This window comes from Erinaceus europaeus, chromosome 6 (assembly GCF_950295315.1).
Source record: "Erinaceus europaeus chromosome 6, mEriEur2.1, whole genome shotgun sequence".
NCBI lineage: Eukaryota > Metazoa > Chordata > Mammalia > Eulipotyphla > Erinaceidae > Erinaceus > Erinaceus europaeus.
Window position 1 is genome coordinate 64,023,307 of NC_080167.1, and position 12,364 is coordinate 64,035,670.

Here is a 12,364-nt window from a genome sequence, read left to right on the forward strand (position 1 = left end):
TTAGGTTTTTTTTTATCCTTAATGGCAAGCTCCTATATTTCATTAAACTCTTAAACTGAGCTAACCTCCAAAATGATGCCCAAAACACACTTGCAACTTGAGAGGACCAAGAATGTCCCAAGTCTAAGTTACTCAAATTTAAAGTTGTTCAAGATCTCAAGGCACTCTTGTGCAGGAAAATAATTCACTACTCATTTGGTGCTTTGCCAGGCCACTGAGATGTTAAATTCTATGTGCATGAATACTTCTGCATTAGATTTGGCGATTCATTTCCTATTTCTGGTCCTTTCGGCCTAGGTATAGCTCTACCACAGTGAGTTTTGAAATAATTATTTCAGCAGAGTAAGTGAAGACGCGTCAATGTACGTACAAAGAAATGGGAAGGTTATGAAAAAGCTGTATGGCACAAGCACAGACTGTAACTGCTGCAAACTGTGACCATTCATCCTTTGGTCTCTGACTGAAGCCACCTCCCTAGATACTGAAAGTGCGAAGAAGCAAATATTGTTGACTCATCATTTATCATCTGCACAATGGTCTGTACCAAGTGACCCACTGAAGGGAAACCCGGAAACAGCATTCTAGTCTGATAAGTATCACCAGAGGCAGTTATTAATCAGAAGGGAATATGGAATTTAAAACACCTGGGAAGTTCATCTAAAATGCTTCATCAGAGCAAGGGAGATAGCATAAAGGTTATGCAAACAGACTCTCATTCCTGAGGTTCCAAGATCCCAGGTTCAACCCCCTGTACCACCATAAACTAGAGCAGAGCAGTGCCCTGATAAAAAAATATTAATAAATAAATAGTAAGTTTCATGGTTGGGAAGACAGCATAATGGTTATGCAAAGAGATTCTCATGCCTGAAGCTCCAAGGTCTCAGGTTCAATCTCCAGCACCACCATAAACCAGAGCTGAACAGTGTTCTCGTCTCTCTCCCCTCTCTGTAGCTCTCATTAAAATTAATAAATATTTAAAAATAATAATAATGTTTTATCACACTAAGCTTTCATCCTAATCCCACAGTATCAGTTCTGTTTTGAGTATTTTTACCTCCTAACACAAGAGGAAAAGCTTTTACCTTCTAAGTGTCCGGTATCTTTTTGGTTTATTTTGTTTGCTCTGCCATACAAGTTATCTCTGGGGCTCAGTACCAACAAGACTCCACTGCTCCCAGCAGCCTTTTCTTTCTGTTTCCCCTCTAAATAGTAGGTGAGAGATAGTGAGGAGAGACACCATAGCACTGGTGAAGCCTCAGCCAGTCAGTGGCCCAAGACCCAAGCCTAGGCCCTCCCTCAGGTTAATATGAGCCACCTGCTGGCTCCCTTTGTCGTTTGATTTTGGTTTTTCTGTGGGTGACCAGAGCACCGCTCAGTTCACGTTGATGGTGGTGTCAGGGATAAAACCTGGAGCTCTGGAGTCTCAGGCATGAAAGTCTAGTGCACAACTATTGTGCTATCTCTCTGCCCCTAAATGCCAAACTTTTAAAAGGTAACTTCTCAGAGGAACTTCAATTCCACTTTGAAAAGTTCCTGGATTTGACAGTAATGACACTATATAGCCTGACAAATAGGCAAAAATCATACAGGTGGTTTCATTTTATTCTTTTGCCTTCAGGGTTATCGCTGGGGCTCGGTTCCTGCACTATGAATCCACTGCTCCTGGAGGCCATTTTTTCCATTTTGTTGCCCTTGTTGTAGTTGTTATGTTGTCGTAACTGTTGTTGTTTGATAGAACAGAGAGAAATCGAGAAAGGAGGGGAAGACAGAGAGGGGGAGAGAAAGACAGACACTTGCAGACCTGCTTCACGGCTTGTGAAGTGACCCCCCAGCAGGTGGGGAGCTGGGGCTCGAACCAGGATCCTTAAGCTGGCCCTTGAACTTTGCACCAAGTGAGCTTAACCCACTGCACTACCGCCCAGCCCCCCGGTGGTAAATTTCAACAATGAACTACAAAGACATAATTTAGAAACAAAGAAAAAGAATATTTAGAGAACTAAGGGGTAGATAGCATAATGGTTATGCAAAGAGACTCGTGCCTGAGGCTCCAAAGTCCCAGGTTCAATCCCCTGCACCACCATAAACCAGAGCTCAGCAGCGGTCCGGTAAATAATAACAATAAGAAGAAGAAGAAGGAGAAGGAGAAGGAGAAGGAGGAGGAGGAGGAGGAGAAGGAGAAGGAGAAGAAGAAGACGGCGGTGGCGGCGGAGGACTTTAATACAAGGTTCTTTGATATTTTCAAAAAAAAAAACATTTGAGTGGTCTGGGAGGTGATAAAGCTTTGGACTCTCAAGCATGAGGTCCTGAGTTCGATCCCAGCAGCACATGTGCCAGAGTGATGTCTGGTTCTTTCTCCTCATTAATAAATAAATAAAATCTTTTTAAAAAATTTTGAAAAAAATGTTTAACATATTCAAAGAAAGATAATATTCACTGAAGATAGATATTTGTAAATCGTAAACCGGTCAGTTTTTATTTCTATGTTTCTAACTCTTGACAATAAAATAAAGCTTTTTGAAAAATCTTCATATTGCACCAAAGTAAAAGACTCTGGGGTGGGTGGGTGGGGAGAATACAGGTCCATGAAGGATGATAAATGACATAGTGGGGGTTGTATTGTTAAATGGGAAACTGGGGAATGTTATGCATGTACAAACTATTGTATTTACTGTTGAATGTAAAACATTAAAATAAACTAATTAAAAAAAAAAGAAAAATCTTAAAGCAAAACGTTAATTTTCAGAAATTTTTCTAAAAAGGGGGGGAAATATTCACTATTCTGCCGCTATAAAAACTAAACAGGGGCCTGGTGCAACTCGCCTAGGAAAGCACATACAGTACCATGCACCAGGACCAAGGTTCAAGACCCAGTCAAGCAGGTCTCTTGTCTTTTTCTACCAATCTCAAACTCTATTAAAAAAGAGAGAGAGGGGACCGGGTGGTGGCACACCTGGAAGAGAGCACGTTACAGTGTACAAGGACCCAGGTTCGATCCCTTGTTCCCACCTGCAGGGGGAAAGCTTTGCAAGTGTTGAAGTAGTGCTGCAGGTGTCTCTCTGTCTCTCACCCTCTCTAACTCCCCTACTCTCCCAATGTCTGACTGTCTCTATCCAACAAATAAATATAATTTTAAAAAGGGGGGGGGAGGGAAAAAAGATGGGGGGAGGAAAGAGAAAAAAGGCTGCTGGGAACAGTAAGTTGTGCAGACATTGAGGTCTGATGATGAGCCTGGTGGCAAAAAATTAAATAAATAAAATAATAAAGGGGGTGAGGCCTAAAATGTATTTCTTTTTAAGCAAAGCACTGCTCAACTCTGGCTCTTGGTGGAGCCAGGGATAAAACATGGAACCTCTGAGCCTCAAGCAGGAAATCTTTTGCATAACCATTAAGCTCTCTGCCCTGGACCCTGGAATGTACAACTGACAAACAATAACGATTCAAGATGGTTTTTTTTCCCTCTTGGTGCCCTTGTTTATTGTTGTTGTTGTTATTGTTCTTATTTGATGTCATTATTGTTAGATAGGCAGAGAGAAATGAAGAGAAGAGGGGAAGACAGAGAGAAGAGAAAGATAGACACCTTCAGACCTGCTTCAGGAGCTGTGAAGCAACTCCCCTGCAGGTGAGGAGCTGGGGGCTCCAACCAGGATCCTTACGCCGGTCCTTGTGCTTTGTGCCATGTGTGCTTAACCCGCTGCGCTACCACCCGACTCCCAATTCAAGATGTTTTAAAAACTACTTCAAAAAGCTTTTTTTTTTTTTTTAACATCCATGATTATGTGTAATCCAGGAGAGGGTTTCTAAACTGGCTACTGTTCATTTAAAGAAGGGCTGGGCCTTTCCACTGTGATAAACATAAGTGTGAGCAGAGGCCCCACCTTGGGGCAAAGATAACCATCTGTGTACCCATCCCTTCACCCAGTCTCCATAAAGCAGAATCATCGCAGAGAAGGCAATTCTCCTCATGAAATTCTCCAGCTCAGAACTCTCCAACTCCTTCCCAGTGCTCCTGGAATACAGAGCAGTTCTCTACATTTGGGGGTGACGGGGACAGGAATGGGAGCACCTCAAGTATGACCCAGCAGTCACCTTTCCCAGCCCTATCCCTCACTCATCAAATGAATTCCTCTGAAATGGTCTGTCTCTCCCCAACCTTTTTTACTGTTTTTTAAATTATCTTTATTTACTTATTTATGGGATAGACACAGCCAGAAATCGAGAAGGGGGAGATAGAGAGGAAGAGAGACAGAGAGACATCTGCAGCCCTGCTTCACCACTCGCAAAGCTTTCCCCCCTGCAGGTGGGGACCAGGGGCTCGAACCTGGGTCCTTGTGCACTGTTAACACGTGCGCTCAACCAGGTGTGCCACCACCCGGCCCCTTCTCCAACCTTTTTAAAAGATTTACTGTACTGGTCCATGAAGAATGATAAATGACATAGTGGGGGTTGTATTGTTAAATGGGAAACTGGGGAATGTTATGCATGTACAAACTATTGTATTTACTGTTGAATGTAAAACATTAATTCCTCAATAAAGAAATAAATTTAAAAAAAAAAGATTTACTGTACTTAATTCATATGAGACAGATTTCCCTGAGCTAGAAAGAGATGGACAAGCCGAGCATCCTCTAGTACATGCAGTGGCAGAGACATGCCATGTGATGCTGTGCCACTGGGCTCACTTACTGGCTCAGAGGACTATCTCGGGGCCGGGTGATGGCGCACCTGGTTGAGTGCACATGTTACAATGCACAAGGACCCAGGTTCGAGCCCCCGGTCCCCACCTTCAGGGGGAAAGCTATGCAAGTGGTGAAGCAGGGCTGTAGGAGTTTGTCACTCCCCCTTACTATTTCCCCCTCCTCCCTCTCAATTTCTGGCTGTCTCTATTCAATAAATAAATAAAGATAATAAAAAATTTTTAAAGAATTCACCAAACCCTTAAAAATAATAAAAGGTACTATGAAAATTAAAAAATTATTAAAAAAAAAAAAGGAGGCTATCTCACACCTACCCCACCCTTCCTTAGGGAAATTTCCCTGGTCCTTCAAGGCCTACACAGCCTGGGTCCACCTCACTGGAGGAAGATTTGGTGCTGTGGTGTCTTTTCCTGTCTCTACTGGAAAAGTCAGCTCTGGGCAATGGAGCTCTAGCAATAACAACACACACAGAGATATATGACACGTATATATACAAAATACATGTCTAACTATATAGCATATATGTAAGATAACGACACCTAAAATACATGGTGAGTGCCAGTAGAAAAGCCATGGCAAGGAAGGGAGGTGAAGGGTGGTGTCTCAGGACGCGCTGTAAGAAAGGCTGTCATCACAGCACACTACTCAAGGAAGTGTGGAGCTGAGAGTGAACAAGTTTCAGGTACACAGCCTAAATGTCGGTCTACTTTACTTGAAACAAAAGCAAGTCAATCCCTTTGACCATAGTCTTAGCAGAGTAAAACAAGAAAATGTTATCAACAAGAAGCATGTTTTTAAAGGGTAAGAAAGTATGCTCTAGAGGTCAAGTGGCTCTACCTAAAATATCACACACTACAGATAGCTATGGGTCCGTAACTTCTCTAAAACTGAGGTGGTGAAAGGTATCTTTGGATTGGCCTTGTCCCCTGCAACTGGAAGACTTTGATTTTAAGTTATCTTTATTTCTTGGCTAGAGCTAGCAATCAAGAGGGAAGGGGGAGATAGCAAGGGAGAGAGAGAGAAACACCTGCAGCTCTGCTTCACCACTTGCAAGCTTCCCCGTGCAGGTGGGGAGGGGGGACTCCAACTCCAGTTTCTGCACTCAACCAGGTGTGCCACCCCCCCTCAACTGAAAGACTTTTACTAACCATTTACTGCACGCACCCACCTGGGCTGCACGTTACAAACTAAAAGAACGGTGCCCACAAGGAGCTTCCATGCAGTGATTAGGTGCCAAGGAAACAGCAACACTCAGTAGGAATTCAGAAATTAAGGCAGGGTTCCTGAAGGGCTCCTAAAATACCTTTTCAAGGATGGGTTAAGGAATGAAGTTTAGCGGCCTGAGAGGAAGCACAGCAGATACAGAGCTGGGCTCTTAAGCATGAAGCTCTGAGTTCAACAGCCCACATCCCCATGTGTCAGAATAATGTTCTGATTCTCTCTTCCCCTCTCTCATTAATTAGCAAGTCAGTTTTTTAAAGGAAGACATTAAATTTCAAACAAAAAAACTGACAAAGCAAAAAACAACGTGGGGGAGGGGCACAAAGTAAGAAAGGGTCAGAGACGGCAAGGCCCCATGGGAGTCCTACCAAGTTTCTAAAAGGGACTAACAATAGGAACATCTTAGCCATATCTGTAAATTAAAAAAAAATTACACAAATACTACCCTAATTTATTTTTAAGTCCAAATTTTTGTATACCAGATTTCTCCTCTTGGGGCTGGGAAGACAGTATAATGGTTCTCCCAAAGGTCTTCATGTCTGAGGCACTGAGGTCCCAGGTTCAATCCCCACCACCACCAGAATCCAAAGCTGAGCAGTACTCTAGTCCTTGTCTCTGTACCTCTCTAATTAAAATAAAATAAAACAGCATGGAATACAAAAAAAAAAAAGAAAATTAACTGCCAACAGGGTTATTACTGGGGTGTCAGTGTTAGAACTACAAATTCACTGCTCCTGATGACGATTTCTTCCTTCCACCTTCCTTTTTTTTTTTCCTATTTTTATTTGATAGAATTGAGAGGAGAGGAAGACAGACACCTGCAGACCTGTTTCACTGCTCGTAAAACATCCCCACAGTAGAGGGGGGGCAGGGACTCAAACCCGGGTCCTTATATGGTTATGTATGTGCTCAGCTGGGTGTGCCACCACCCAGCCCCCTATGTATCTAATACCATAACAGCGCATTTCTCTTTAAGACTAGTTGAGTATCAAGTTCCCCCTAAATAATAAGTCACATGCTTTCAAAACTTAAATATGAACTATTCTGACACACACTGCACGTTTCTCTTGCTGGGAAGCAGCTGACACGAGGGAAGGGGCCAGACCCCACCAGAAGGCTTTGCTAAAGCAGTGCCCTCATCCACAGAGCAGTCAGGACAGCAGCATGGAAAATGAAGAGAAAGTCAACTATAAGATGAAGAGGGGCACCTGGGAGCCTGACTCAAGGAAGACAAACAAGTGTATGTGAGGGAAAAAGAAAAGCATCAGTACATCTCCACACAGAATCAGCTTTTTAAAAAATAATAATAATAGTAAAATAAGAAAACCTAGGTGCCAGGTGCTGAAGTACCTGGTAGAGTGTGTTTGTCTAACAATGTGGAAGGACCCTGGTTCAAAGTCCTGCGTCCCCTCCTGAAAGGAGAGGTGGAGCTTCAAAAGTGGTAAAACAATGCTGCAGATGTCTCTCTTCCCCCTCGATTTCTGTCTCTACACTAAATAAAATAACCCTTTAAAAAGGGGGGGCAGGTGGTTGTGTACCTAGTTGAGCACACATGTTACATGTTCGAGGCCCTGGTCCCCATCTGTAGGGGGAAAGCTTTGTGAGTGGTGAAGCAGGGATGCAGGCGTCTTTCTTTCTCTTTCCCTATCTCCCCCTACCCTCTCAATTTCTGTCTCTATCCAATAAATAAAGATATTAATTTTTTTAAAAGAGCACCTAGCAGCTTTCTGCCTTACAATTCCACATGCTAATATGGATATTCCTTTTATAATCAGGTTAACTCCAAGAGCAGCAGATCAGCTTCAGAGAAATCAAGTGCTACAGTTAAGAGCAAAGTGTTAACCGAACTTTACAGTAAAATCAAGTCTGGTGAGTTTAACCCTTTCACAGAAGGCAGTGCTTCACTTACTGTGCATTCCAGTTAGTTTCTACATAAAAACAACTCTTGAAGGGAATAAAAACTGTCAAAACAGCATAAGCAGCAAAACCCCTATAGCAGTGTCTTTTTTAAGACAGAGTTGGACTCAGTGAAAAGGAGTGAAAGAGACCACAGCACCGAAGATTCCTTCAGTGTGGTGGAGGAGGTCAGGCTCAATCTGGGTCTCTCACATCGCCATGCAAACCAACTATTTCACTGGTCCTAGTGTCTATGCAAGAAGACTCTCATGTTTAAAGGTCAAAGGTGCTAGGTTCAAACCCCAGCATCACCATACGCCAGAGCAGAGCACAGATCTAGCTTTTAAAAAACAAACACAGTAATAATAAAGTAAAACAAAATATTTTTTCTTACATTCACCAGCTGGAAAAAAAAAATCCTTAAGTGTGACAGAAATCTTCAAGAATTCAAGTATGTGTTTTGGGGTTTTCTTAAAAGATTTCTTTTTTAAAAAATATATTTATCTATTTTCCCTTTTTTGTCCTTGCTGTCTTTTTTGTTGTTGTTATTATTATGATGTCATCGTTGTTGGATAGAACAGAAAGAAATGGAAAGAGGAGGGGAAGACAGGGAGGGAGAGAAAGACAGACACCTGCAGACCTGCTTCACCGCCTGTGAAGCGACTCCCCTGCTGGTGGGGAGCCGGGAGCTCGAACTGGGATCCTTACGCCAGTCCTTACGCTTCGCGCCACATGCGCTTAACCCGCAGCGCTACCGCCCGACTCCCAAAGATTTCTTTTTTAAATTTATGTGAGTTAGGCAGAGAAAGACAAAGAACTGGGCATCACTCTGGTACATGTGCTACCGAGGACTGAACTCCGGGTCTCATGCTTGAGAGTCCAATGCTTTATCCACAGCACCACCTCCCAGACCCCCAGAGTCCTAGTTATGAAATCATATTTAAACTGCGGGTCCTTAACACAAGGACAGCAACAACTGGGATAGAAAGCAACATACAGCTCCACAGACCATCACAAAGAGCATGTGACCGAAACTAGAAGGCTTACATTTTGATCCCAGTTGTCACTACGGAAAGTATGAACAGCACAGGACTCTGAAATACCCGGGCAAGGAGTGCATCCGAAACTTCTGTGTGGGTAGCTGGCAAACATAGGACTACCGCCACAAAAGCGTGTAAATATTGCAAATATGCTGCGAATCAATGCAGTCTACAATCTGGCCTACTTGAAAGCACTATTTATTCTTAGTCTTTAACAACCTCCACCAGAAACTCTCATTTTAGAATTCTGTTATTGCCTATGTGAAGAATGCTTCAAAATTGAAAATAAAAAATAAAAAAATAAAATAAAACATATTTCCTCGTGCTTGCCAAAATACGTGCTTATTTGTGTAAGTTCAATAGCGTCCGGAGCTCCAGACCTGAAAGCGCAATTCCTAGGAACATTAAACGAAAACAAACTTCTGCCTGACCAGGACGGCCGCCCTATGATTTCAGCTGCTTTCCACAATAACGAATGCCAGCAAACTCCTGTGCCCGCCTTACCCATCTTCCCCTGTGGCTTTCAGACAAATACAACATATTCCCCTTTTCTGGATACACATTCTGCGGCTGGGGAGGCAGCAGAGAACACTGGTGCCTGAGGCTCTGAGGTCCCCGGTTCAAATCCCCAGGACCACCATAACCCAAAGCTGAGCAGGGCGCTGGTTCTCTGCGTATCTTGAAAGAGAGAGAGAGAGAGAGAGAGAGAGAGAGAGAGAGAAAGTGAAGGAAGGGGAGCTATATATATAAAATACATTATTCCATCTTCAGAACCTGCTCTCTTTCTGCCAAGGTGATCATGTCCGAAGAACACTCTCCTAATAAAACTGGCTGGCGCAAAAAAAAAAAAAAAAAAAAAAAAATTGGAAATCGTATTAATGAAAACAGTAAATACCATTTTCAAAATGTCAGGTTAATAAAATAAAAGACTTCATTGATTTAAGATAAAACATAGCGAAGGGGGGCTCGCCCGCCGCCCCGGGGCCCTGGACGCTGAGACCCCGCGACGGCGACTTCTCGCAACGCAACGCAACGCAACGCACCGCACCGCGGCCGCCGCCACCAAGCCCGACGCCGGGTCCCCGAGGGCGGAGCGCGGCCGGCCGGGTCTGCGGAGGCGCCCAGGAGCCGCCCGGGACCCCGCTCGGGAATCCGGGGGCCGCCGACCACCCCGGGCTCCGGCGACGCGCGCACAACTCAGACGAGCGAAACGCCCGAGGAAACTTCCAGAAGCGCCGGCGCCGGCGACGCGCGGCCCCGGGCCCCTCGCGGAGCTCCACGTGCCGAGGGAGGGTCCCCGCCGAGCCAACCGGGCCACCCGCCGCGGCCCTGCGGCCCCGCTTCCTGCTGCTGCGCGGCCGCCGGCGCGGGGAGGCGCCGCAGTGCGGGGGACACGGCCGAGAGGGAACCGGACTCCGACCCCCGGGCCCGGGACCCACCCAGACCCCGGGCGCCCGACTCCAGACCCAAACAAGCGTCAGCCCGACTCCGCGGCCCCGGGCCCGACCCCCATGGGCCCGGAAGCCACCGGGCTACGAGACCAGCCTCGAACCGGCCCCTCTCCAGACCTGAGGCACCGACCGCGGCCCGCCCCGAACCCGGACTCGAACCCGAACCCACCCAGACCCAGGCCGCAGGTCCCGACCCCGCCCGGTCCCGACCCGGGCCCGCCCGCGCCCGCGCCCTCCGGGAAAATGGCGGCCCGCTGACAGGCGGTCTGGCGGCCCGGCGGGCCGGGGCCGGGGCCGGGGCGGGGCGGCGGGCCGGGCGGGCCGGGCTGAGGCGGAGGCGCCCGCCGCTCACCTGTCAGCGCCGCCGCCGCCCGAGCTCCGCCGCAGCCCGGCGGCCGCGCACACGCCGGACGGGCCTGAGGGGGGAAGAGCGCGCGGCGGCCCGGAGCGGCGGCAGAGGGCGCGGGGCGGGCGGCGGCGGCTCCTTCCCCTTTCGGGCCCGAAAATGCCTCAGCCTCGAGACTAGGCGCCCCAACGCTCCTTCCCGTTCGCATGAGAACACACAGCGCCCACTTCCGGGACTCTGCGGAAGTCCCGCCCAGTGCCGCCGCGAGCTCCGCGCCCGCGCACGCAGCGCCCGCTCGCGACGGACGCTCGGCGCCCCGGGGGCGTGACGTCACTGCGGCGCGACGGCGCGATTGGACGCGCGACACCCCAGTCCGAGGGGCTGCGGGGAACCTTTCGGCGCGCTCCCCGCCCGGCGGCTCCTGTGACTGGCCCGGCGCAGCACGCAGACGCGCCCCGGCCACCCCTACGCGACCTGAGGAGGCTGCGGGCCAGCGGGGCCTCGGCATCCCGGACTCCCTCGATGCCATGATGGCCCCCATGACGCCGTGTAGAGCCCCTCATCACGGCCTTGTGCAACCCGGGGGAGCCTCACGAAGCCACCACGTGGGAAGCCTCCGAGTGCTGCTGCGGTCCCCGTCACCCTCTACCCGGGGGATGAAAAATAAATGAGTCCCAGCATTCCGACCCCCTGGCGGCCTGAAACGATCCTTCTGTTATAAAGGAATACTACAGGGCCGTCAAAATAGCTCATTGCACAGGCCGCTGCTTTGCCAAGTGAGCGACTCGGGTGCAGGCCCAGCCCCCATCTCAGGGAAGGACGTTTCCCTGCTGTGATCTCTCTCTCTCTCTCTCATTCTCTCACTATCTTATCTGTCTCTATAAGAAGGGAAAGGAGTCGGGATCGGGCGGTAGCGCAGCGGGTTAAGTGCATGTGGCGCAAAGCGGTGTAAGGATCCCGGTTGGAGCCCCCGGCTCCCCACCTGCAGGGGAGTCGCTTCACAGGCGGTGAAGCAGGTCTGCAGGTGTCTATCTCTCTCTCCCCCTCTCTGTCTTCCCCTCCTCTCTCCATTTCTCTGTCCTATCCGACAATAAATGACATTAATAACAATAACTACAACAATAATAAAAACAAGGGCAAGAAAAAGGAAATAAATAAATATTAAAAAAAAAAAAAAGAAGGGGAGTCGGGCAGTAGCACAGCGGGTTAAGCGCGTGTGGCGCAAAGCCCAAAGACCAGAGTAAGGATCCTGGTTCGAGGCCCTGGCTCCCCACCTGCAGGGGCGTCACTTCACAGGTGGTGAAGCAGGTCTGCAGGTGTCTGTCTTTCTCTCCCCCTCTCTGTCTTCCCCTCCTCTCTCCATTTCTCTCTGTCCTATCCGACAACATCATCATCAATAACAGCAATAATAACTACAACAATAAAACAACAAGAGCAACAAAAGAATAAATAAATATAAAAGAAAAAACAAAGAAAGAAATGGCATCTCTCCCTACTGAGAGACACAGAGAGAGATCCTAAACTGTGAAGAACGCAGATAACCAGAATGATGTATTTTTTTTTATTTATTCATGAGAAATGATAGGAGAAAGAGAAAGAACCAGACATCACTCTGGTACATGCTTGAGAGTCCAATGCCTTATCCACTGTGCCACCTCCGGACCACGATGGTTTTTTTTTTTTTTTTTTAACATCTCCAGGACCGTGAAATAGCTC

At 47.4% G+C, this 12,364-nt stretch overlaps 1 protein-coding gene across 7 annotated transcripts in view; it reads right to left on the reverse strand.

The window, feature by feature from the left end:
• Positions 1–10,794, reverse strand: part of LARP4B (La ribonucleoprotein 4B) — an 80,193-nt gene extending 69,399 nt beyond the window's left edge. For all 7 annotated transcript variants that reach the window (XM_060192381.1, XM_060192383.1, XM_060192380.1 and 4 more), the window contains exon 1: positions 10,655–10,794. The gene's annotated coding sequence lies outside the window, so the exon portion shown is untranslated. The remainder of the gene's footprint in view (positions 1–10,654) is intronic.
• Positions 10,795–12,364: the final 1,570 nt, after the last annotated feature.